The sequence below is a fragment of the Eulemur rufifrons genome, chromosome 28, assembly GCF_041146395.1.
Source record: "Eulemur rufifrons isolate Redbay chromosome 28, OSU_ERuf_1, whole genome shotgun sequence".
Taxonomy (NCBI): domain Eukaryota; kingdom Metazoa; phylum Chordata; class Mammalia; order Primates; family Lemuridae; genus Eulemur; species Eulemur rufifrons.
This window is the reverse complement of record NC_091010.1, coordinates 14,623,404-14,647,628: the sequence shown is the minus strand read 5'-3', so window position 1 is coordinate 14,647,628 and position 24,225 is coordinate 14,623,404. Positions and strand designations below refer to the sequence as shown.

The window sequence follows — 24,225 nt, the reverse complement described above, 5'->3', positions numbered from 1 at the left end:
TTGTCCCAGCCACCCCGAGCTGGGACCGCTGAAGTTTGTAGCAGCCAGGATGTGACACTCTGTGGTTCAGGCTGCTTTGCTTTTGGTGAAGCCTCCTCTGAATGGTTTTGGGAAATCAAGATGTATTAATCACACTCACTTTATTTGAAATTATGTCATTAGACAATAAATTGTGGGGCCTTCAAATTGTTTTCTTCTTTTCTTATTAAAAATGGCCTTTCTGTGAACTAGTGAAAAAAAAAAGTGATTTGAATTTTTCCACTGTGTTGACATTTGCTTTCACACTTCAAATTTAATGGTCGGTAAAACTGCTGGTGCCTAAGGAAGGAAGAAGGCAATGGAATGAAGCTATACTGGCACTCACTGTATTCTTCACAATCCTGTGCTGGTATTAGAAAAACACTAATTTAACTTTTTGAAGAAGCAGCAAAATTTGTTGATTTTTATTATACACCGACCCTAAAATAAACATCCATTTAATATTCTGTGTGAGAAAATGTAAGTATGAATGACAATGGTTTCATGAGGAAAAGCACTTGGGCAGATGAGTTTCTACAGCTGATTTCTACAGTTTCCCAGTTTCCACAATTTGTTTTAATAGAGGTTTAAATTACACAAAATTATATATTTAAGATGTAAAATTTTTCCTATGTATGTAGCTGATAAACAATTAATTTTTAATGAATCATTCTATTGGTGTCATATGTAAGAAATCTGTCCACTTAATTTCATTCAATAATGTTGTACAGTTTTCAGAGTAATAGTCTTACATATCTTTTGTCAGATTAGTCCTTAAGTATTTTGTATTATCGATGCTATGGCAAACATTGCTTTTATTAAATTTCAATTTCAAATTTTTTTGTGGCTAGTACAGAAAACTATACTTTTTTTTTTTTTTTTTGACATAATCTCACTCTGTCACCCCGGGTACAGTGCACTGTCATCGCAGCTCACCGCAAACTCAAAGTCCTGGGCTCAAGCAATCCTCTTGTCTCAGCCTCCCAAGTAGCTGAGATTACAGGTGCGTGCCATGATGCCCAGCTAATTTTTCTATTTTTAGTAGAGTCAGGGTCTCACCCTTGTTCAGACTGGTCTCCAACTCCTGAGCTCAAGCAATCCTCCCACCTCGGCCTCCCAGAGTACTAGGATTACAGGCGTAAGCCATCATGCCTGGCCTAGGCCAAAAATTTTTAAAGCATCCTTTGATACACATTTTAGATTTAAACCATTGGTAAACTCTTCATATTTAAAAATAGTCACTGCTGTACATTTTCTGAATGCATAGTGCAACAACGGTTTACCAACTAAATAAAACGTATAATTTTATAAAAGATAAAAATGCATTTTCAGTTTTCATGCCTTCCAGAGTGAATTTTTCTTACAGAGTACTATTTTAAAGAATCTACAGAATGTAAGCAGAAAAGCAGGATATAAATTACAGATCTCTTCTTGTTTCTTAAAATGCTCCAATTTTGATATGTGAACATAAAAAATGTGGGGTTTCAGAGCACATTAATATTTATGTCAGCTTTATAATTTTATTTGGTTCTCTACATATAAAATTTCTAAAAATGTTGATTGCAATCCAGTATCTCTTTAGTCTCAAAGAAAATTTTCTTTCAAAGACTGATAAAAACACTTTTATATCAGTTTACCTGGCAATTGTTTGGGAGGTATTAAGAAGAAAGCAAGCAATTTAAAAAAAATAAATAAATAAAAAAATAAACAAGAAAATGAATATCAGCAATTTGTTAAATGTTAACCAATGAAAGCCAGTTAATTAGTAAAAGAAATTACACCCTTTTTATAATTATATTTTAGTACATGAAGAACTGCTAAATGGAATGTTCTATATTAAAAATTTCAAAAAGTACTAAATGTTTTAGTACAAAGATTAAAAGATAATTTACTACATTGTAAGTATAGAAGGTCTAGAGATGTTGATAATATTCAAGTAATTATGAAAACCAAGACTGTAATAATAGAGAGCTTCCAAAGGTCAAAATGTGGCTCTGCTTTGATAATCATTAAGGTTCTGGATCTGATCATTATAAAGATATTTCTACGTTAAAAACAAAAATCAAATAAAAAAATAGGCAAATAAGTTCAATATTCATTTCTCCAAAGAAGATATACAAATGGCCAACAAGTACCTGAAAGGAATTACTATGTCATTAGTCATTAGGGAAAGGCAAATAAAAAGCATAACAAGAACAAGATACAACTTTATATCCACTGAGTTGAACATAATTTTAAAAAAATGGAAAATAACAAGTGTTAGTGAGGATGTACACAAACTGGAACCCTCATATGTTGCTGGTGAAAATTTAAATTGTTGCAGATGCTGTGGGAAACAGTTTGGCAGTTCCTTAAAAATTTAAATATAGAATTACCATATGACCTAGCAATTACACTCCCAGGTATACATCCCAAATGAATAAAAAACAGATATTCAAAAGGCAGAAACAACCCAAATATCCATCAACTGATGAATGGATAACAAATGTGGTATTTCCATACAATGGAATATTATTCAACCATAAAAAGCAATGAAGTGCTAATAAATGCAACAACACTGATGAATCTCAAAAACATTATTCTAAGTGAAAGACCAGACAGAAATAGTCATACATTGTAATGATTCTATGTACATGAAACCTCCAGAATAGATAAGTTCATAGAAAAACAAATCTGATCAGTGGTTGCCAAGGGCTGGGGACAGACGAGAATGAGAAATGACTGCTTAATGGGTACGGTTTTTCCTCTGGGGTGATGAAAATGTCTTGGAACTAGGTAGAGATTATGGTTGCACAACATGGTGAATGCAATAAATGCCACTGAGTTGTATACTTTAAAATGAGTAATTTCATGTTATATTAATTTTATGTCAATTAAAAATTTTTAAAGGTAAGGCTGTTTTTATCCTAAATGTTAACTAATGAAGCATCCTAGGAACATGACAAAATTTGCCTTTTAGTAGGATTTTCAAAATCTTCATGGAAGACAGAATGGAGGCGGGACAGATTGGCTGTGGGGAGAATGGAGGAAAATCGTTCTGTAATCGAGAAGAGAAGTGAATAAATTGGAACAAGGAAAGAACAAATAAAGATTGTGGGAAATGGTGATAACTAGAAAGACTGTGGGAAATGGCGGTAACTGGGGTGGATTTTGTAAGACTCCCAGGAAGATAAAGGAGAAGAAAATACAAATAGTGCCAGTGACACCATGCCAGCTTAGTGCTAGAATTCATTTGCTAAGAAGCTGTGAGAGGGCCGGGTGCGGTGTCTCACGCCTGTAATCCTAGCACTCTGGAAGGCCGAGGCGGGAGGATCGCTCGAGGTCAGGAGTTCGAGACCAGCCTGAGCGAAAGCGAGACCCCCGTCTCTACTAAAAATAGAAAGAAATGATCTGGACAGCTAAAATTATATATAGAGAAAAAAATTAGCCGGGCATGGTGGCGCATGCCTGTAGTCCCAACTACTCGGGAGGCTGAGGCAGAAGGATTGCTTAAGCCCAGGAGTTTGAGGTTGCTGTGAGCTTGACGCCAAGGCACTCTAGCCCGGGCAACAGAGTGACTCTGTTTAAAAAAAAAAAAAAGCAGCAGCTGTGAGAGCATGCGCATGCGCAACCCCCCTCCCCCCCCATGGCAGTGGGCTAAAGATTTAAAGGGAAGAAACATTGGAAGAGGTATAAGAGTCATTGCCAGCTGTGGAAAAGAAGAGAAACCAGAGAAAAGGGAAAACCTGAAGAAAGAGGTATTACAGAAGCTAAGCAAGACACAAAAAGTTTCAAAGTGTTAAGATCAACACCAATAAATGCCACAGATAGGTCCAATAAGATAAGACCTGAAAAGTGTTCAGTAGATTTGGCAACTAAAAGGTCATGGGTGACTCCTGCCAGCTAGATTTCAGAGAAGTGGTGAGAGCACCTGAATGGACAAGAGATAAAGAGCTGTGGACTAAACTGTCAAGAAATTCAGCCAAAAAGGAATGAGGATAAATAAGGCAGATTTAGAGAGACATTTTCTTATTTTATATTGGGATGGGAGCATATTTATAACAGTTAGTAGAGATCAGGGAAGGGATAATATTTGAGATTAGGCTCAAGGCACAAGAAGAAAACATAGATGGGGGGTTTTAAACATAGAAGGAAAGAAGGTAAATACCTATTCCTCAAATATTGGATAACAATAAGAAAGTATAAGTGTGAATGCAATTAAGTATGGTTATATATACTTAATGACTCAAATGATTGCTTACTAGGAGAAGATGAAAAATCTCCTACGATTGCCCCTCTGAGCCAATGAAATGGGGGTCTCCAATATCCATCCCCCAGCAGATCCCAAGGGGGGCCCAGTCTCAGCTCCAGCCCCTCATACTGCAATCAACGAACTATTCTGTCTGTGCAGGGTCCTGCTGGGAGGCACATGCCCATCTGAGCCAACGTAACAGGCATCTGTCCCACAGCAGATCCCACGGTGGTCTCAGCTCTGGTCTCTCCTGTTGCAGGTTGCAGGAGGATTGCCTGAGCCCAGGAGCTTGAGGTTGCTGTGAGCGAGGCTGACACTATAGTACTCTAGCCTGGGTAACGGAGCAAGACTGTCTTTAAAAAAAAAACCAAAAAGCAAAACAAACAAACAAACAAAAAAAAACACAAAGAATGCAATATTCAGATGGCTTAAAATCCCTGAAAGGTCCTATGAAGAAGGACAGGCACAAACAAAGCCAGACTACAAAGACTAAATAACTAATCCCTCAGTGTGCAGACATCATCATACTTCCACAAGCATAGAGAACACTCATGGAAATATACTACAAAGCTATAGTAACCAAAACAGCATGGTACTGACATAAAAACATACACACAGACAAATGGAACAGAGAACCCAGAAGTAAATCCACACACTTTCAGCCACCTCATTTTTTATAAAGGCACCAAGTACATACATTGGGGAAAGGGCAGTATCTTTAATAAATGGTGCTGGGAAAGTAGATATTCACATGCAGAAGAATAAAACTAATTCTCCATCTTTCGCCACATACAAAAATCAACTCAATTAAAGACTTAAAGGTAAGACCTGAAACTATGAAACTACTGGAAGAAAACATGGGGGAAACACTACAGGACAATGGTGTGGTTAAATATTTTTGGGTAAGATATCCAAAGCACAAACCACAAAGGCAAAAATAGACAAATGGGATTATATCAAGCTTAAGACCTTCTACATAGCAAAGAAAACAATTAGCAAAGAGACAATCTACAGAATGGGAGAAAATATTTGCAAACTGTGCATCTGACAAGGGATTAATAACCAGATAGATAAGGAACTTAAACAACTTAATAGCAAAAATCAAATAATCCAATTGAAAAATGGGCAAAAGACCTGAATAGATATTTCTGGAAGGAACACATATAAATGGCCAACAGGTATATTAAAAAACTTTTCAACATCACTAATCACCAGGGAAATGGAAATCAAAACCACACTGAGATAGCATCTCACCTCAGTTAGAATGGGTATTATCAAAAAGAAAAAAAGTAAAAGATGCTGGTGAAGATGCAGAGAAAGGGAATGCTCATACACTGTTGGTGGGAATTTAATATAGTACAGCCATTATAGAAAACAGTTTGGAGGGTCCTCAAAAAATGAAAAATAAACCTACCATATGATCCAGCAATCCCACTAGTGGGTACATATCCAAAAGAAAGAAAATCAGTATATTGAAGAGATAGCTGTAATTCTATATTTATTACAGCACTATACACAATGGCCAAAATATAGAATCAACCTAACTGTCCATCAACAGATGAATAAAGAAAATGTGATATATATAAATAATAGAACATTATTCAGCCATTAAAAAAGAATGAAATTCTCTCATTTGCAGTAACCCGTATGGAACTGGTGGTCATTATGTTAAGTGAAATAAGTCAGGCAGAGAAAGACAAATTTCATGTCTTCATACACACATGGGAGCTAGAAAAGTGGATCTCATGGAGGTAGAGAGTAGAATGTTGGTTACCAGAGGCAGAGAAGGAACAGGGGGAGGGAAGAGGATGAAGAGAAGTTGGTTAATGCATACAAAAATACAGTTAGAGAGAAAGAATGAGTTTTAAATTCAAACAGTACAGTAGTGAAATTATTATATATTTCAAAATAGCCAGATGAGAAGAATTATAATGTTCCCAACAAAAACAAAGAAAGATAAATGTTTGAGGTGATAGATATCCCAATCACCCTGATTTAATCATTACACATTATATAAATGTATCAAAATATCACATGTACTCCCCAAATATACACAACTATATCAATTTTAAAAATACAAAAAAGAAAAAGAAAACTTGTAACTGAGAGAGGGATACGAGGATGGGCAGGAATAAATTATTAAAGTAAATTCTGAAAAAAATATGAAAGAAAGCTGACCAATAGTAAATAAAAGAATTGAAAAGAAGGTAGAGGGCCCAACTCAGTATGGAAAACATTATTTCCCTCTGTATCAATCAGCCTGATTTTATGCAAGTAGTAGTTCCTATCCAGCACTTATTCTGCTATTATCCTTGTTTCTTCTGGCACTACATGCAATTTTAAATAACTATGATTCAAAATATTATAGAAAACAGGTCAATATTTAGAAATTATGTTGAGATTTTTTTTCTCAATTAACCATGTTAGTTCTATCTGTACTTCAAAAATGTTGCTATATTTATGAATGGATCTGCAGTTATATTTGTTGATGATAGTTATTTAAAACGATAATACTTCTTTGTCTTTCTCCTATACTAAACACAAGTTAAAGAATTCCTAGCTGTGAGGATGGAAGGTTTAATCATTTTGCTACCTACTACTATGAGAATATATATATATGTTTGTGTGGTGTGGAGAGGTTTTCCTTATAAAATTATAATCATAAAGAAGTAATCCAAGGCCGGGCGTGGTGGCTCACGCCTGTAATCCTAGCACTCTGGGAGGCCGAGGCGGGTGGATCGCTCAAGGTCAGGAGTTCGAGACCAGCCTGAGCAAGAGCGAGACCCCGTCTCTACTAAAAATAGAAAGAAATTATCTGGCCAACTAAAATATATATAGAAAAAAATTAGCCGGGCATGGTGGCGCATGCCTGTAGTCCTAGCTACTCGGGAGGCTGAGGCAGTAGGATCGCTTGAGCCCAGGAGTTTGAGGTTGCTGTGAGCTAGGCTGACGCCATGGCACTCACTCTAGCCCGGGCAACAAAGTGAGACTCTGTCAAAAAAAAAAAAGAAGTAATCCATATGATTTTGCATGAACTATTTGTAGATTTTCAAAACAGAATAAGCTATATTCTTCTGGTCACAAATTTCTCCACATGTATTCTGTGTATATCTGAAAATGAAATTTGAAATAAATGGACCAATTTTGTATTAGATATGATGTTAAATCAACTGTTCTATATCATAATTTTAGAAGCTTATATTAATGCTAAATTAAGGAATTTCCCTTTAATGTTCCACAAGGTTAACTTATAAAACACAAGATTAATAATACCTAGAATATTTCAAAAACACTGACACTTGACATAGCATTTATGGCTATGAGGCAATTTTAACAAGTATAAAAGAAATGTTCTAATTTTACATGTCACAATCACGGGGTAAATTTAGGATTAGTTTTTAAACTGTTTGTAAATAAGTTCTGAACTAAGTCTAGTGTTTTTAGCTTGGCTTACAATTCTAAGTGCTGGAAAAAAATGAAAATTTAAAAATTTTAGAAGCATTTCTATTTTGTGGGCATTATTAAGTGGATTCTTTTAATGAATAATTTATTTTTATCAGGGTCAATACACTTATTTTTTAATATATTCTGAAATATATGTGTATATACATAAACTTTATTCACATAAATAGAATCTCACCACTAGATATCCCAGCCTCAGTCTATCACTTTTTTAGTTCAACATAAGAGGATGGGGAGAAAAATATTCAGACTGATCATGGATATAGATCATAAGCATGTAAATGTGATATAAAATATTTATTTTATCTACTTATACCAAATACTAGTCATTTGCACCATGTTTTCTAGTTATTTTGTACATCTGTGTAAGGCTGGAAGCATAGAAAGGGCTCCAGGTTTACAAACAGACCTAAATTCAAGCTGCAGTTCTGCTATTTACTAACCATGCAGCCCTACATGTCTATAAACCAGTGTTAAGTCAGAAACAATGAAGGGTCAGATATTCAACCCTATTTGCAAGCTACCAAATTAGTCAGTCACAGCACCTATTTTTCTATCTACGTGCCTCTCTCTCCACACACAACTCTCTCTCTCTGACAGAAAGACACAAGAACTCTGGATCAGAAACAAAGAAACAATTTATTTAATTTACTCATAAAGCAGCAGCTACAACAACTTATTCAGTTCAATTCCCTGAGTTCCACTGCCATGTGGCAACGCAGTAAGGGCTAGATGTTACTAGTGCATACAATGGAGAGCATCACAGGAGAGTAACCCCAAAATTAATCAACTTTGATCTTCTATTGGGCTGCAACTCTGCTGTGCTCCAGAGAGAAAGATTATTCATTACTCTAGAATGTAAGTATCTCTCCTTGGGGAAGGGAAAAGAAGGTCTTTTATTTTTATTACCCTGTGATGTCTCCAGGGAGGAACACATCACTAGTTTTACTATCCTGGAATTTCTCCTTATACAAAAATGCCTTTGCTTAGAAGACCTGGAATAGGCAAGAACATGAGAAATCCATGAACTATCTCCCAACAGTCAGTTTCCCATCTGTAATCGGGGATAATAATGTGCACATTGAAATTATACTGAAGCATTATAAGGTTTAAATGAAAAGTGCTTAACAGAGCAACTAACATATAGAATAATTAACTATTTGAGACAGTAGCAGTTGGAATAGGCTTGCAAGAGATGTACTAAACAGGAGTGCTTTTGATTCACCTGGTACAAAATGAAAAAAGTAAAATCTTACTATACATTTATAACATACAAACTATGCTATGAAATGGTTATCTTATAAAACAATCCAATAATGTCTACTATACAAACAAGATGAAAAAGACCGCTCCATTTATTCTAATTAAGTTCTTTAACAGTGATTTTCAAGTTGTAGTGTGTGACTCACTAGCGGAAGATGTTAACTGTAGGTTGGTCACAACCATTATTTTAAAATCTAATAGAATAGAATAAAATATCAAAGTGCACTGTGGCTACTATCAATATAAATTATTTACTGAAACTTTTCAGTTGCATATATATACACACACACACACACACAGGCATCCTTGGTAGCAATGTAAACTGTATTTCTTAGTGTGGACTGACTGGCAAACATACTCATTTGGTTTTATAAGATAGATAAGTGGTACTAAGCATTAAAGAAGATAAATGCCATAAGAAAAAATTACTATCCCAAAGAAGCTTATAACAAAATTAAATCATAGTCAATACACATTATATCATAAACTCTTGATTGCACAGGGCTAAGTATATACTTTATATATTAACTAAAATGTTTCCCTTCTGTTCTTTTGGGTCATTTTATTACTCCTCGAGTCAGCAGAAAAGTTTTTAAAAAGTCAGCTTATACATATGCTGTTAACAATTCCAAGAAGTGATCTGATGAGAAAGTTAAGTCCTTTACTAAGGACTAAGTGGTTTATCTTATAAGAATAAATTTAGTCAGGAAAGCTGGGCTTGAACACTTCATCTTATCATGGTATCTATCTAGCCATATGAGCTTGGCCAAAAAAAAAAAATATTAGGTCATTAAATATGAAATGTCCGATTTCAAATCAAAAGTGTACTTTAGTATATCTCAAAGAAGAAGCAGTACAAGCAATCAAACTATGCACCAAAACTATCAACACAGTTTTGCCATCCTTTTGAGGGGGTGGTTAGGGAGAGACAGACTCTCCATCTGTAGCCCCGAGTAGAGTGCAGTAGTATCATCATCGCTCGCTGCAACCTCAAACTCCTGGGCTCAGTTGATCCTCCTGCCTAAGCCTCCTGAGTAGCTGGGACTACAGGCACGTGCCACCACCCCCAGCTAATTTTTCCCTCTTTAATGTAGAGACATGGTTTCGCTCTTGCTCAGGCTGGTCTCAAACTCCTGACCTTAAACAATCCTCCCACTTCAGCCTCCCAAAGTGCTAGGATTGAATTATACTAGAAGTACTACTCAGCAAGAAAAACACTAAAGGCTTCCAAATTAGGAAGGGAGAAATAAAACTACCTCTATTCGCATATGACATAATTTTATATGCAAAATCATAAGGAATACACTAAAATAAGTAAATGAGTTCAGAAAGGCTGCAGGATACAAGATTAATATTTTAAAAAACACAATTGTTTCTCTATCCACTTGCAATGAACAATCTAAACATGAAATTATGGAAACAGTTCCACTTAGAATAGCACTAAAAGAAAAAATATTTAGGAAAAGGTTTTATTTCAAGTGTAAAACTTATCCTCTGAAAACTACAAAACATTACTGAGAGAAAATAAATATGATCTAAATAAATGGAAAAGCATCCCATATTCAAGGAAGACTTCATTAAGATGGCACTATTAACCCCTTCTGGATCTACAGATTCAACACAATCCCTATTAGAATCCCAGCTATGTTCATTGTAAAAATTAACAAAGTTATTCTAAAATTCATTTGGAATTATAAGGGACCCAAAGTAGTCCAGGAGGGAGAACTGGGTGGTGGCAGAAGTGGTGGTGGTGTGATAGCTAAAGTATATGAGGTTTCTTTTTGAGGTGACAAAAATGCCCTAAATTTGACTGCAGTGGTGGTTTCACATGTCTATGAATATACAATAAAAATTTGAATTGTACCCTTTAAATGAATGAACTGTATGGTATGTGAATTATATCTCAATAAAGTTACCTTTCAAAAGTAGCATGAAAACAAAATTAAAAAACAATTTAATTTCCGTTAGGGAAAGAAGGAGTCACAGAAAGGTACTAAAGAGTAAGTATATGTTTTACTGTTCTTTTAAGTCTTTAGAAATTTGAAAATACTCGTATAGCAGTAATTAACCAGAATAGCTCAAACCTGAGCATGCTGGTCTTGCATTACATATTGCTATGTTAAGGATGCTCAGAAATGAACAATTTTCTAGATAATTTTCAATGCAATGGCAGCCAAATAAATGTAAACACAGAAAACACCAAGAATAGTCATGTGTTTCATGCAAACAACTACATTACATGGGGAACTATCATGAAGAGCCAATACGCAGTAGATTTTGGATTAAGAAAGCCTAAACATAGCTGGGCGCAGAGGCTCACGCCTGTAATCCTAACACTCTGGGAGGCCAAGGCAGGAGAGTTCAAGACTAGCCTGAGCAAGAGTGAGACCCCATCTGTACTAAAAATAGAAAAAAAATAGCTGCATGTGGTGGCACACGCCTGTAGTCCCAGCTACTCAGGAGACTGAGGCAGGAAGATTGCTTGAGCCCAGGAATTTGAGGTTGCTGTGAGCTAGACTGATGCCACGGCACTCTAGCTTGGGCAACAGAGTGAGACTCTGTCTCAAAAAAATAAATAAATAAAAGAAAGCCTAAACATACTAGAAATCCTTCACGAAGTCAAGATGGACAGCAAAGTAAACAAACAAAAACAGATACAAAGAGGTAAGGGTAATATTTGCAAAAATCCTATCAATGCATACACTATATCATGGCAAGTGTAAGAGACCTTAGTATAAGCACTGCAAAAATGCAAATCTAAATATGAAAGAAACAAATCTAGGACATCATTTTGAATATATCTGTCACAATATATCATCAAGGAGAAGAAAAATAACTATGGGTAGAAAACTGTAACTCTGGATGTCAACATAGCACAATAAGATGAAAAAAAGTGTTCAATCAAGCTAGTCATAAAATTTCATTCTAAATTTCTGACATAAAGGTTAACGACAGATGTCTAATGAATAAAGTTAATTTTACAATCATTAAGAAATATTTTCTTGGGGAAGATGTTTATGGAATTTTTTAAAAAAAGTATTTCAGAGACAATGTTCCAGTATGTTCCAATGTTCCAAAAATGTTCAACATATCAAACTATTGCTGGTATAAATGTATTTTGCAAATGGACAACAATTAAATACTGACTAAATAAGTGTCTCATGTATAAATTTGCCAGTCATTTTAATCTTTCAGAATTACGTATTTATTTAAAATTGCTAATACACAGCATGCTATATAGTTGATCAAAACAGTAAAAAAAATGCACTAAGTGGAAAACAAGTCTCCCACAAAAAGCAATTCTTCAGTTTTCCTCCACCAGTTGCCAGTTTCACGTGTTCTTACTGAATTTCCATTTTTATTTGTGTTTATTTCTTGACTCTATTCTAATTTTCTGATCTGTCAATAGATGAACATAGATAATATATATACGCTGAAATGTATATATCTTAGGTTTTCCAAAACCGTCTAGATGTCTATTTCTTTATCAAAGCAAATGCCACATATGCCTTAATTTTCAAATAAGATATGTTTGCTGACAGTTTTAAATAGTAATAGAGTTCCCATATTAGGAACTAAAATATAGCATATGAAACCTGGTTGAGAAAATATTTTAAAAATGAAAAGTTACCAGGTACTTGTGTAAATGAAGACTATCATAGTACTCAAATTATCAAAAATTTTATGGGACTATAGGAAAACAACTGAATTTTTCTCATATAATATCAACAATGCAAAATGTAGACACATGATGAAACAATGAACACAGTTCTTTAGATTTATAACTGGAATTTTATACCTTTTCCTTCCCCCTACACTCACCAACAAGACTATTTTTCTGATCAACAGAGTTGAATCCTAAAATTAGGTTAAATGAATATAAATTAATATGCTGTTATATTTGAAATCAAACTAAAAACAATTTATAGTAACAGAATACAATAATATCAACTCAAATAGTTTAAATTCTTTATATGTAAGTGAAAATTGGCCTTTGAAAATAGAAGGGAATTTCATCAACTGGTTTAAAAATAACAATGAAATAAAGAGCAGCACAGACAGGGCTACTTTTTGGCCTATGGCTTCCTTCAATATAGAAATATTATAAAGGGGAAAGGAAGCCAGTATTGATATAATAAAGAAACCTTCACTTTAATAAATCATTTCTTCAGGAAAAGGAGAAGTCTGCAAAATCTTTGAAAATGATTTATCTTCAGGTGAATAAAATGAACAGCAACTGATTCTGTACTGAGGGAGTGATTCTTCCTCCACTTACAACTGTAACTCTGTTAAATATCACTGTAATAGGTTGGGTGATCTCATGTTTTGAATAATTTATTTGTACATTTAAGATTTAGGATTTATTCTAAAGTTTTACATCCAATGCCACAGTTTCAATTGGGCAATTAACTTGCCCATTTTTCTATCATTTTTTGCATCTGTAAGATGAGTCCAGCTTGATATGAGAGCATTATAGGAGTGACATACACACAGATATGTGGGGACAGAGGTATGTCAGATGTAAGACCGCTATGAGAAAGTGATGTATAAACTGAGACATACGAAATGGGTATAAATTGGTCACGTGAAGGAAAAGAATGATATACACAGAGATCGTATGTTTATGTTATGAGATGTATGACCACCAAAAGTTTCAAGTTACAGCAGAGAATTCTGGAGAAACCATGACTGTCCTCTAATTTAGTCTATAAAGTGAATCATTTTGAAAATAAAACCTATTTTACTTATATTTGTAATCCTGAAATTCTGTGAAGTTAAAAAAGCAATTGAGACAAAGGAAAAAATAGTGTATGAAACTTATTTTCATGTTATTACTTTCTTAGTCTTTTAAGTCCTTGCTTAAAAGGGCTTTTGAGATAATGGATATGTTAATTAGCTTGATTTAGCCATTCTACAATGTATACATACATCAAAACATCATGTTATATACCATAAACATATGTAATTTTTATTTAACTAAAAAAAATTTTTTTAAATAAAATACCCAAAATACAAAAAAAAAAAAAGGGCTTTTAAAAATACATATTATGGGAGTATTCTGTCATGAAGAGAGAATCAGTTTAGATATATGAGACAGGATATGAAAAAATAGGACTTACTGAATCAAATATTAATTTTGGATTCACAAGAAGTTTCAAAACTAGTACAGAAGGCTCCCATGTTAGGCTTCACCCAACTTTCACTAATAACATAGTACATAACTGTACTCCATTATAAAATCCAGAAACTTGACATTGATATAGTACTAAACTACAGACCATATTCAAAATTCACTAATTTTCACATGCATTCTTGTTTTTGTTTGTATATAGTTCTATAAAATTTTATCAGCTGTAAAGATTCATGTAATCACCACCACAAAGAAGCCCCCTCCTGCAACTCCTTTATAGTCACACCAATCTCCCTTCTCCCCCATTATCTCTAACTCCTGGCAATAAGTGGTCTATCTTCCAAGACTAAAATTTATTTTCATTTCAAGGATACTATATAATTGAAATCATATAGTATGTAACATTTTGAAATTTGCTTCTTTCATTGTGATACCCTTGAGATCTATAGAAACTATTCCTTTGTAAAGCTGAGTAATATTCCATTTTATAGATATATTACAGTTTGCTTATCTATTCACCTGTTGAAGGCTATCTGGATTGTTTCCAGTTTTGGGCATTTACAAATAAAGCTGCTACAAATATTTACGTAGCAGATTTATATATAAACATAAATTTCCATTTCTCTATGATACTCAGGATTGTGATTGCTGTGTCATACGGAAAATGTATGTTTAATTTCACAAAAAATTCCAAATTGTTTTCCAGAGTAGCTGGGTCTTTTTACATTTGCATCAGCAATGTAAGAGAGATCCAGCCATTCCAAATTCTCATCAATTTTTATTTCTGCTATTCAAATATATATGCAGTGGTATCTCATGGTATGGCTTTAATTTGCACTTCTCTAATAGTTAATAATATTGAAAATGTTTTATATGGCTTATTTGCCATCTTATAGATCCTCTTTTATCATTCAAGATTTTTAAATAGGTGATCTGAAGAGGGAATATGTAATACTATCTCCAAGTTCACAGTAAGCTCTTCTATGTAAATATTAAGACAACTGGGATAAATATACAAAAAGCTAATGAAGCTAGCTGTATGAATAAAAAGTGGAGACAAGCATAAGTATAGAAAATTTAATCTAATTTACTTAGAAAAAATAGGGAGTAATTTGATTAAAGCTATATTAACACCAAGGAAAGGCACTTAAGTCATAGGGCATAAATCAGATACTCTGAGTGCCCTTCCCATATCCTTTGGACCTAACTATTTCCCTAACTCCAGATACTTCCAATCTTCAGTATCTTCCTCTATATGCCTGAGGGCTTTTCCTCTAAAATGCTGAGAGCTGCTACATCCACCATAGCACCAGATAGGTGCAGAGTCCTCTGGATGGCAGTCCACAGCCAGAAACAGGAAATATACTCACTCTCTCACACTTCAGGTGAGTTAATCCTGAAACCAGTTTTGACACTGATTTTTCCCAGAATTCTCCCACAAAATAAAACTCCACTAACCTACTGCAGTAGTTAGGTATTCATTAGCTGTCTTATTTTCCTTGTATCAGTTCTTGCCCTCTTGCCTGTGGGCTCTGTTCTAAAATCCTTGTCCCAAGTTCTGCTGCTGGGAAAACCTGTGGTGAGTGGTTTAACTTAACACAACAAAATAATTCTCATTAGCTGCAGGAAGAAACAGTGTGGAGACAGGCATGCCTCTGCTGGCCCTTGTCCCTCTTCTCAGAATGAAAGTTTTTCTTGCGCCCTTTGGATGTTATTTGCTATACTTCTGGCTGTGGAGAGGACTCTTGATCTTAGATCTTCCTCTGTATCACAGGCATGGAGTGAAACGTGGTGGTGAAAATGTTTTCAAGGATATGAACTGAGGAAAAGAAGAGAGAATCAACAGAATACCAATTCTCTAAGAGTTGAGTGTGTGTGTTCTGATTTTAGTGGTTTTTTTTTTTGCTTTTCTTTTAAACGTTTTTATGCTTTCCAATGTCTAGAATGAGCCTGTATAACTTTTATCATCAGAAAAATAAAATTTTCCTATCTTCAAAAATTTTTTGGAAATATTTGGAAGAAAAAGGTAGCGACAATCTGTGGATTCTGCATCTACACATTCAACCAATCACAGATGGAAGATATTTGGCAAGGGTGGAGGGCCAGAATGGATGGTTGCGTCTGTACTGAACATGTACAGGCCTTTTTCCCCCTTGTCATTATTCCCTAAACAATATAGTACAAAAACTATTTATATAACATTTACATCATATTAGGTATTATAAGTAATCTAGAGATGATCTGAAGTATATGGCAGGATGTGAGTGTGTAGGTTACATGCAAATACTACGCCATTTTATGTAAGTGACTTGAGCATCTTTGGATTTTGGTATCCAAAGAGGGTCCTGGAACCAATCTCCCACAGGTACCAAGGAACAATTTTACTTTCCTCCATCTACCTATTTATTTTTTCTACTTATTAGTTACTATTTCATAACTCTCTTCAACTGCAAATTAATATCGTCTTCCTATGCATATTGAAAACATAATTTCTAATATGTCCATTACACTAAAATTAATAGTGAAAAATTAGATGCCTACAAAAGAAATTTCGTCTTGTAAAATGTAATAATTTCAACGTCCAGACTTAATTTGATATGATTAGAGACCATGAAGATCAACAGAAATATAATCATATGGTTGATTTTCAAAAAAAATACAAAGGCAATTAAAGAGACTTAAAAAGAATTCAGGAAAGGGTACTAGAATAAATGGATATCCATATGTCAAAGAAAAAAAAAAAACCCAAACCAACAAAAAAAACCCTCAGCTTTGTTCCATACCTCACCTTATATACACAAAAATTAACTAAAAATGGATCATAGACCTAAATATAAAAAGTTAAACTATAGAATTTCTAGAAGAAAATCTTTATGACCCTGGATTAGGCAAAGAGTTCTCAGGTATGACACAAAGGCATAAACCATTAAAAAATTAATAAATTGGTAAGAACTTCTGCTTAATGAAAAAACAAGTCATAGACTGGGAGAAAATATTTCCAAATCACACATCTGACAAAGGACTCATATACAGAATGGTTAAAGAATTCTCAAAACTCAGTAACAAAAATGAACAATTTTTTCAAAAAAGGGCCAATGATCTGAACAGATACTTCTTCAAAGAAGATATACAGATAGTAAATAAGCACATAAAAATATGCTTGACATCATTAGGCAAGTAGAAATTAAAAAAATTAGATACTCTTCTATCCCTACTACAATTGGTAAAACAATATAACCAACAATACCAAGTGCTGACAAGGATGTGGAACCACTAGAACTCTCATACATTACTACTGGGAATGTAACATGGAACAGCCACTTTGGACGTGTTTGACAGTTTCTTATATGATTAAACATACACTTGTCATATGACCCAGAAACCACACTCCTATTCAAATTAAAATTTATATTAACACAAAAACATATACATAGCTTTATTTATAGTCACCCCAAATCAAAAACAATTCAAACATCCCTCTAGAGTGGATGGATACACAATCTGCACAACATCACAATGCTGGAGAACTCATTAAAAAAAAAATTACTGATACATAATAAAATAGATGAATCTAAGATGGACTTACATCAACTGAAAAAAGTCAGATCCAAAGGTTACGCACTATACGATTTCATTTGTGTGTATGAGGAACTCAGGAGAGGTAGAGGAAGCTGAGCTGCCAGGTTTCGGCACAGCCAATTACGACAACAAGCCAATATAAAAATAACAGTCAAGTCTTTAATCACTTACTGTGATAGTGTAAGAAAGAGGTTTAACTGGAGAAAATGTCAGCTATCCCCATTCCAGTTTCCCCCAAGGAATGGCACATTGGTCAATGGTCTGGTGGACCAGCACAGCTGTAGGGGTTCTATCACTGTCAAGGGAAACCCCAACAACAAAAGACTCCTGCAGTTTCATAGACCTAGGATTCAGGTGAAGGCTAGAAGTGCAAAGGTTGGGAATAGAAAAGTACCAAGTCACAGTGGACAAAAGAGTTTCCAAGTGTTTTCCCTTCCTTTCCCTGATAAGGTCTTGGCAGAGGCACCTGAAGAGGGCCTCATAAAAGGCCCAGATAAAGAGATCTCTGAATGAAGGCACCTGGGCTAGGAATGCAGCTATGTGTAAAAGCATGCCTGAGTCCTTGACTGCAACTCACTTCAGAGTCTGCAACAGGTGTGCACCAAGTCTGGCATGGGGAGAGAGGCTCTCCCCATGAAGCATACCAGGTAAAACCTTTGTAAATGTCTATGACTGAACCTGAAAAATCACACAGGTTTTGGTCAGGAGCAGGAATCCTCAATATGAGATGCAGGAAAAAACAAAACTATACATTATGTTTAGAAAATTATGGAGTATGGGATTTGATTTTACCCTATTTAAAAGCTAACCAAAAAGCCTGTTACTAATTCATGAATTAGACAGGAGACTCCTGGGTCAAAGGAAAAAAGACTTTATTACTTATGGCAAAGCACAAGAACTTCAGCATATTCTGCACCTGTTCCCCTCACTCCAAGTCCTATGGGGGTAACTCAATATGGCTTAGATGGATGCTGTGTATACAGAGAGTTTGCACTGGCAGGTAAGGAACACTGAGCCTGGGGAATCCACCAATTTTATAGCAAGCAGTAACTAAGTTTGCTCTTTGGGGAGAGATGTTATCTTATGTCTCAAATTTACCAGCTGCATATATAAACCTGACAAATGTCCCAGGAAAAAGAGCAGTCAGAGCCTTACAGTCTTGGCAATCTAAGCAAGGAAGACTGTCTCAGTCAACAAAAACAGAGCAGGGATCGCTAAGAGCCGAGGCAGGGGAAAGGATGACTACAAAGGGAGCACAGGGAAAGTTATGGGAAAAATATTTTTTAAAAAGTAAATCTTAAAAATATACCCCCCCACACACACTTAGGACCCTGTGTTAACACCGCTGATGTCCCTTTCTGCATATGTCTACTTTCAGTTGCCGACTACTTAATGTTTGCAGCATTCATTTAAAGTTAATTAATTATACTTTAAGATATACTTAAATACTTATTCAAACTTATTAAAGCCACGTAATTTCTAAATCTGTTTTTTTTAACAGTTTTAGAGAAAGAAAATAGATTAAACTTGCAAAATACAATAAATTAAAATTTAGTATAGTTTACAGTTGACTTGCAGCTCTCTAAGATATACAAAATAAAACAACATTTGGCAGGCATCCCTTCACCCTTCCCACCACCAATATTAACTCACAAACAGGATAAATCCTCAAAATTATTAAACTGCCATTGTTCATGTTTCTCCTAGTGACTAGTGATCTAAACACTCATTTTACTAAGGTTTTTAATAGAATGGAACATCTGTTTTATGTTACATGAGAGGCAGCAAAATTCTTCCTCTGACTGGATTATTAATGCTTGTGCCTTCTATGGCATTATACTCCTCATTCATATCCCCACACTAGCTCTCTAAAGTGCAACATACCCCCTGATGTAATACATTTTCCTGTAAACTGTACGATACGATAGATGCCATAATTTTAATGTGACATGCTGGTATTTCTTTTTTAAAACCACAAATACATTTCTTATTCTCAATCACAAATTTAAATTTCCTGTGTATTCCCAGCCCACTAGACATTTTTCTTTTAAAATAGTTGAAAAAAAAATAGATGATTTCAAGTTTTTGATTTGTCATCTCATTTTTTACAGACATCTCTCCAACTCCTAACTCTTAGAATGGAAAAGTGAAACATATTTGGTTTTTTATCCTTTTACTATAAAAGCAATTTAAGCTTAAGAAATATTGTAAACTACTTAAGATGGAAAGAAATAAGTCCATGATTTATTTAAAATTATTTAAAATATTGCATTAAATTTAAGACAAATACCCTAACTAAGGCATTCTTCCAGTGTTCAAGTCTAGAAATATTTAACACGAATGTTTTCACTTATAAAAGTCCTTAGAATTTGACATATATTCTTGGTTTCCGAGATTTATACTAAGATTTATCTGAGACCAACTTACATTTCATTGGTTAAAATGAAGACAAAGTAATACTTCAAATGGAATTATTATTGTATTTCTAATACCTTCAGTTTTTCTTGCACAATATTTTGTTCATTATGAACAGATTCTTACAAAATTGAGAAAAACCACATCACTACTGATGAATCTCAATTACTCCTTCAGTTCATGTCCCTTGCCTAATTCTAAGAAAACTACATATGGTTTAAACCACTGGTATTTTTTTACTTTCTGCTAATACACAAACCATGCTTTTTTGTGTTGAAAACATTCCTATGAATAATTACACTAGTCTCCAAAGAGACCAGATGGTAATAAATTCTAGAGCAAATCTGGAAGCTTTCCATAAATTTACCTTTTCATAGTATCACCATCATAATACAGTTCTTTGTGCTATGGCATTAAAAAAAATACTGGTGATAGAAACAATATGAGTAAACTTTCAACTTAAATAAAAGATATACAACCATACTAGGGTACTTCATAACTATACACACCTGTCATCTGATGTTATTAGCAATTTTTAAGAGGGCATCATTACTTGATAGAGTAGAACATTACTAATCAAATTATATGATTTTTACATTAGCAAAATATATTACTATTAAAGTAAAATTTAAGAAATATGACCAGCCAATGGCAGCAAGTAATATGAAGATAAAGAAATAGAAATTTAGACTGTTATATAGTATTGCCACTGATTTTATTTGGTTATTCTTCTGGAGAATATAATTAAATTATACTAGCATTACTATTTCAATTGAAGTCAAATGACTTGCACAATTATTATTACGTGTATTACTCATAAATCACTCCCTTTAAGAGTATCATGTTTGTGAGAAATAAAAACCAAAAGTGGTTTTCAAAACCAGAAGCATTGGCCGGGCGCGGTGGCTCACGCCTGTAATCCTAGCACTCTGGAGGCGCGGTGGCTCACGCCTGTAATCCTAGCACTCTGGGAGGCCGAGGCGGGTGCATCGCTCGAGGTCAGGAGTTCGAGACCAGCCTGAGCAAGAGCGAGACCCCGTCTCTACTAAAAATAGAAAGAAATTATCTGGCCAACTAAAATATATATAGAAAAAATAGCTGGGCATAGTGGTGCATGCCTGTAGTCCCAGCTAGTTGGGAGGCTGAGGCAGTAGGATCGCTTAAGCCCAGGAGTTTGAGGTTGCTGTGAGCTAGGCTGACGCCACGGCACTCACTCTAGCCCGGGCAACAAAGTGAGACTCTGTCTCAAAAAAAAAAAAAAAAAAAAAACCAGAAGCATTATTCAAAACTTCCAAAACACATTGTGGTATATAAAATTAAATTTTAGGCATTTCCTTGCATCTGTAAGAAGCAAAACACAGCCAAAGAGTAGCTTATTTTTGTACCTGTAGACTTAAGCTACAATATTGGTGTAAAATACTAGCTCTATAATTTCTGGTATTAAATTATTCTTGTAGCTCAAAACAATAATGTATAAAAGAAAGGAAAAAATAAGAGGAGAAAAAAAGAAAGTTTAAATAGAAACAGGAAATAGAAATTGTGGGTAGGAGGGCGCAGAGATTGTACAAAAACAATGTATAAAAGGGTTTTTTATTTTTGCAATTATAAATGAGGTTTATAGTTTACACATAGTCTATTGTTTCAATTAAAATATTTCTAATTTAAGTGCTTCAAAATTTTAAATATAGTGACTTTATTGATTTTCAGTTTTTAAGTTTTTCACTTCATTCTATTGGGTTTTCCATGATAGAATCAACAAAGATAGTGTTAATATTATTTCTCTATTTTTAATTTTATACCTAATTTATCCGAGTTAACTATTAATACTAACGTCAGTATGATGTTAAATAATAGCAGCAAGAATGGAAACCCTTGTCTTATTCCTGACTTTAATTAGAATGTTTTAGACAGCCATGGTGGATCACACCTGTAATCCCAGCACTTTGGGAAGTAGAGGGGGGAAGATCACTTGAGCCCAGAGTTCAAGACCAGCCTGAGCAACATAGTGAGATCTCATCTCTACAAAAAATAAAAATAAATTTTAAATTAAAATGTTTCCATATGTTGCCTATAATGTATGATGCTGGCATTGGAATTGAGAAAGACAATTTCTATTGTGTTAAAGAAGCATACATCTGTTATCATGAATGGATCCTTCTGTTAGCATCCATAGAGATGACACTATTTCCTCTTTTGTTTTATTGATACATGACCAAAACAATATATTTTTCTAATATTCAGCCATCCTTGCATTTCCACAATTAATTCACTTTCCCAACTTGGTCACTGTCAATTATTAATGTGATACTAGATTCCACTTCCAAATATTTTGAAATTTTTATAATAGTTATAAATGACACTAGTATACAGGTTTTTTAAAATTTTATACTCACTTCTTTCCTTTTCTTTCTGCTGTCTTTTGGCTTATGGTAACAATGTGAAATCAGCTTTATAAAAAAGAATCTACAAGCTTTTGTCCCCCCTGTGCTTCAGAATGGTTTAGAATTATTATCTGCTCCTTATAGGTTTGGTATATTTTCCTAGTGAAGCCACCTAGGACTAATAGTCATCGAGGAGAGGAAGCTCTTTGATAACCTACTCTATTTTTTTGTGGGCATTAATCGATTCAGATTTTCTGCCTCTTTTTAGAATGAATTTTAGCAATGAATTAGAAAACAGTTTGCTCCATCCAAACACTTCGTTTCATCCAGAGAAATGTAAATGGGAACTTTTAATGGGATATTATTTTTCACCTATCATATTGGTAAAGAATACTCTGAATATTCTCTGAATTGTTGAGGATGTATTAAAACATAGATCTACTTTTAGTGGAAATAAAAATTGGTAAAGATGTTTATGTGGAGAAATTTGGCAACTTCTATAAAAATTTACTATCCCTTTGAGCCAGCAATTCCACCTACAGGAATATATTATAAAAATATACTTACATGGATGGAAAATGACATGTACACTGAGGTACTCACCGAAGCATCTTAACAATTTAAATGTCCAACACGAGGGGATTCCTTAAACAAATTGTAATACTGTCACAAAATGCACTATTGTAGCCATTACAAAAAATTAGCCAGATCTCTACTATACTGATATGAAACAATTTCCAATATATAGTATTAAGAAAAAAAATCCAAGTTACAAAACTATGTACATAGTATGCTAACATATATATATAATATACATAATAGATATGCACATGGCAGTAATGGAATACAGTATTTTCTGGAAGGATGCACAAGAAACTCATTACAAGGGTCACATCTCATGAACTACTCTGGGCGAACAGAGTATAGACGGGGGGAAAATATCCCTATTTTTTACTATATGTCATTTTGAATTTTGGACTATGTACATATTAGTCATTGTTGCTTCAAAACATAGTGGCTTAAAACAAGAAACATCATCTCACATGGTTTTTGTGGGTCAGGAATTTGTGAGCAGCTTAGAGAAGCACTTCTGGCTTGGGGTATCTCATCAGGTTGTAGGCAGTAAGTCAGCCAGAGCTCCAATCATCTGAAGATTTGACTGGGGTTGGGTGATTCACATGGCTGGCACTGTGTTTGTTGCTGCCAGAAGGCTTCAGTTCCTTTCCATGTGGGCCTCTTCAGAGGCTAATTGGGTGTCCTAAATGACACAGCAGTTGACTTCCCCATTATGGATATCCCAAGAGAAAATAATGTGGAAGCAACAATGCCTACAATGCCCTAGCCTCAGAAATAGCATGCCATCATTGCCATACATTCTACTTGTTAGAAGCAACTCACTAATTCTGTGCCATATTCAAGAGTAAGGAAATCAGGCTCCACTTTTTAAATGGAGGAGTATCAAAGAACTTATGAACATGCTTTTAAAGAAATAAAAGGTACATTTTACTGTGGGGAGCGGTCTAGGCCTCCTAGTGTACCCGCCCAGGACATGCGTAGTCAGGCCCTCCACCTATCCCTGTGGGACACGCTTGTGGGACACACCTATCCGGGGCTATAAAAGCAGCTTGCATTTCCTGTTCGAGGTCTCTCGCCATGTAACTGTTGTAGGTGCCTCATTAAACTACTGCTGGAAGAACTCCAACTGGTCGTGTCGTACTTGCTGGCAACTGCGGCGCGACATTTTA

General features: G+C 34.7%; 1 protein-coding gene across 6 annotated transcripts in view; it reads right to left on the bottom strand.

Annotated features, from left to right (window-relative positions):
- The window catches only part of ADK (adenosine kinase), a 519,965-nt gene that overhangs the window by 311,203 nt on the left and 184,537 nt on the right, over positions 1–24,225 (bottom strand). The gene's annotated exons all lie outside the window — the stretch shown is intronic.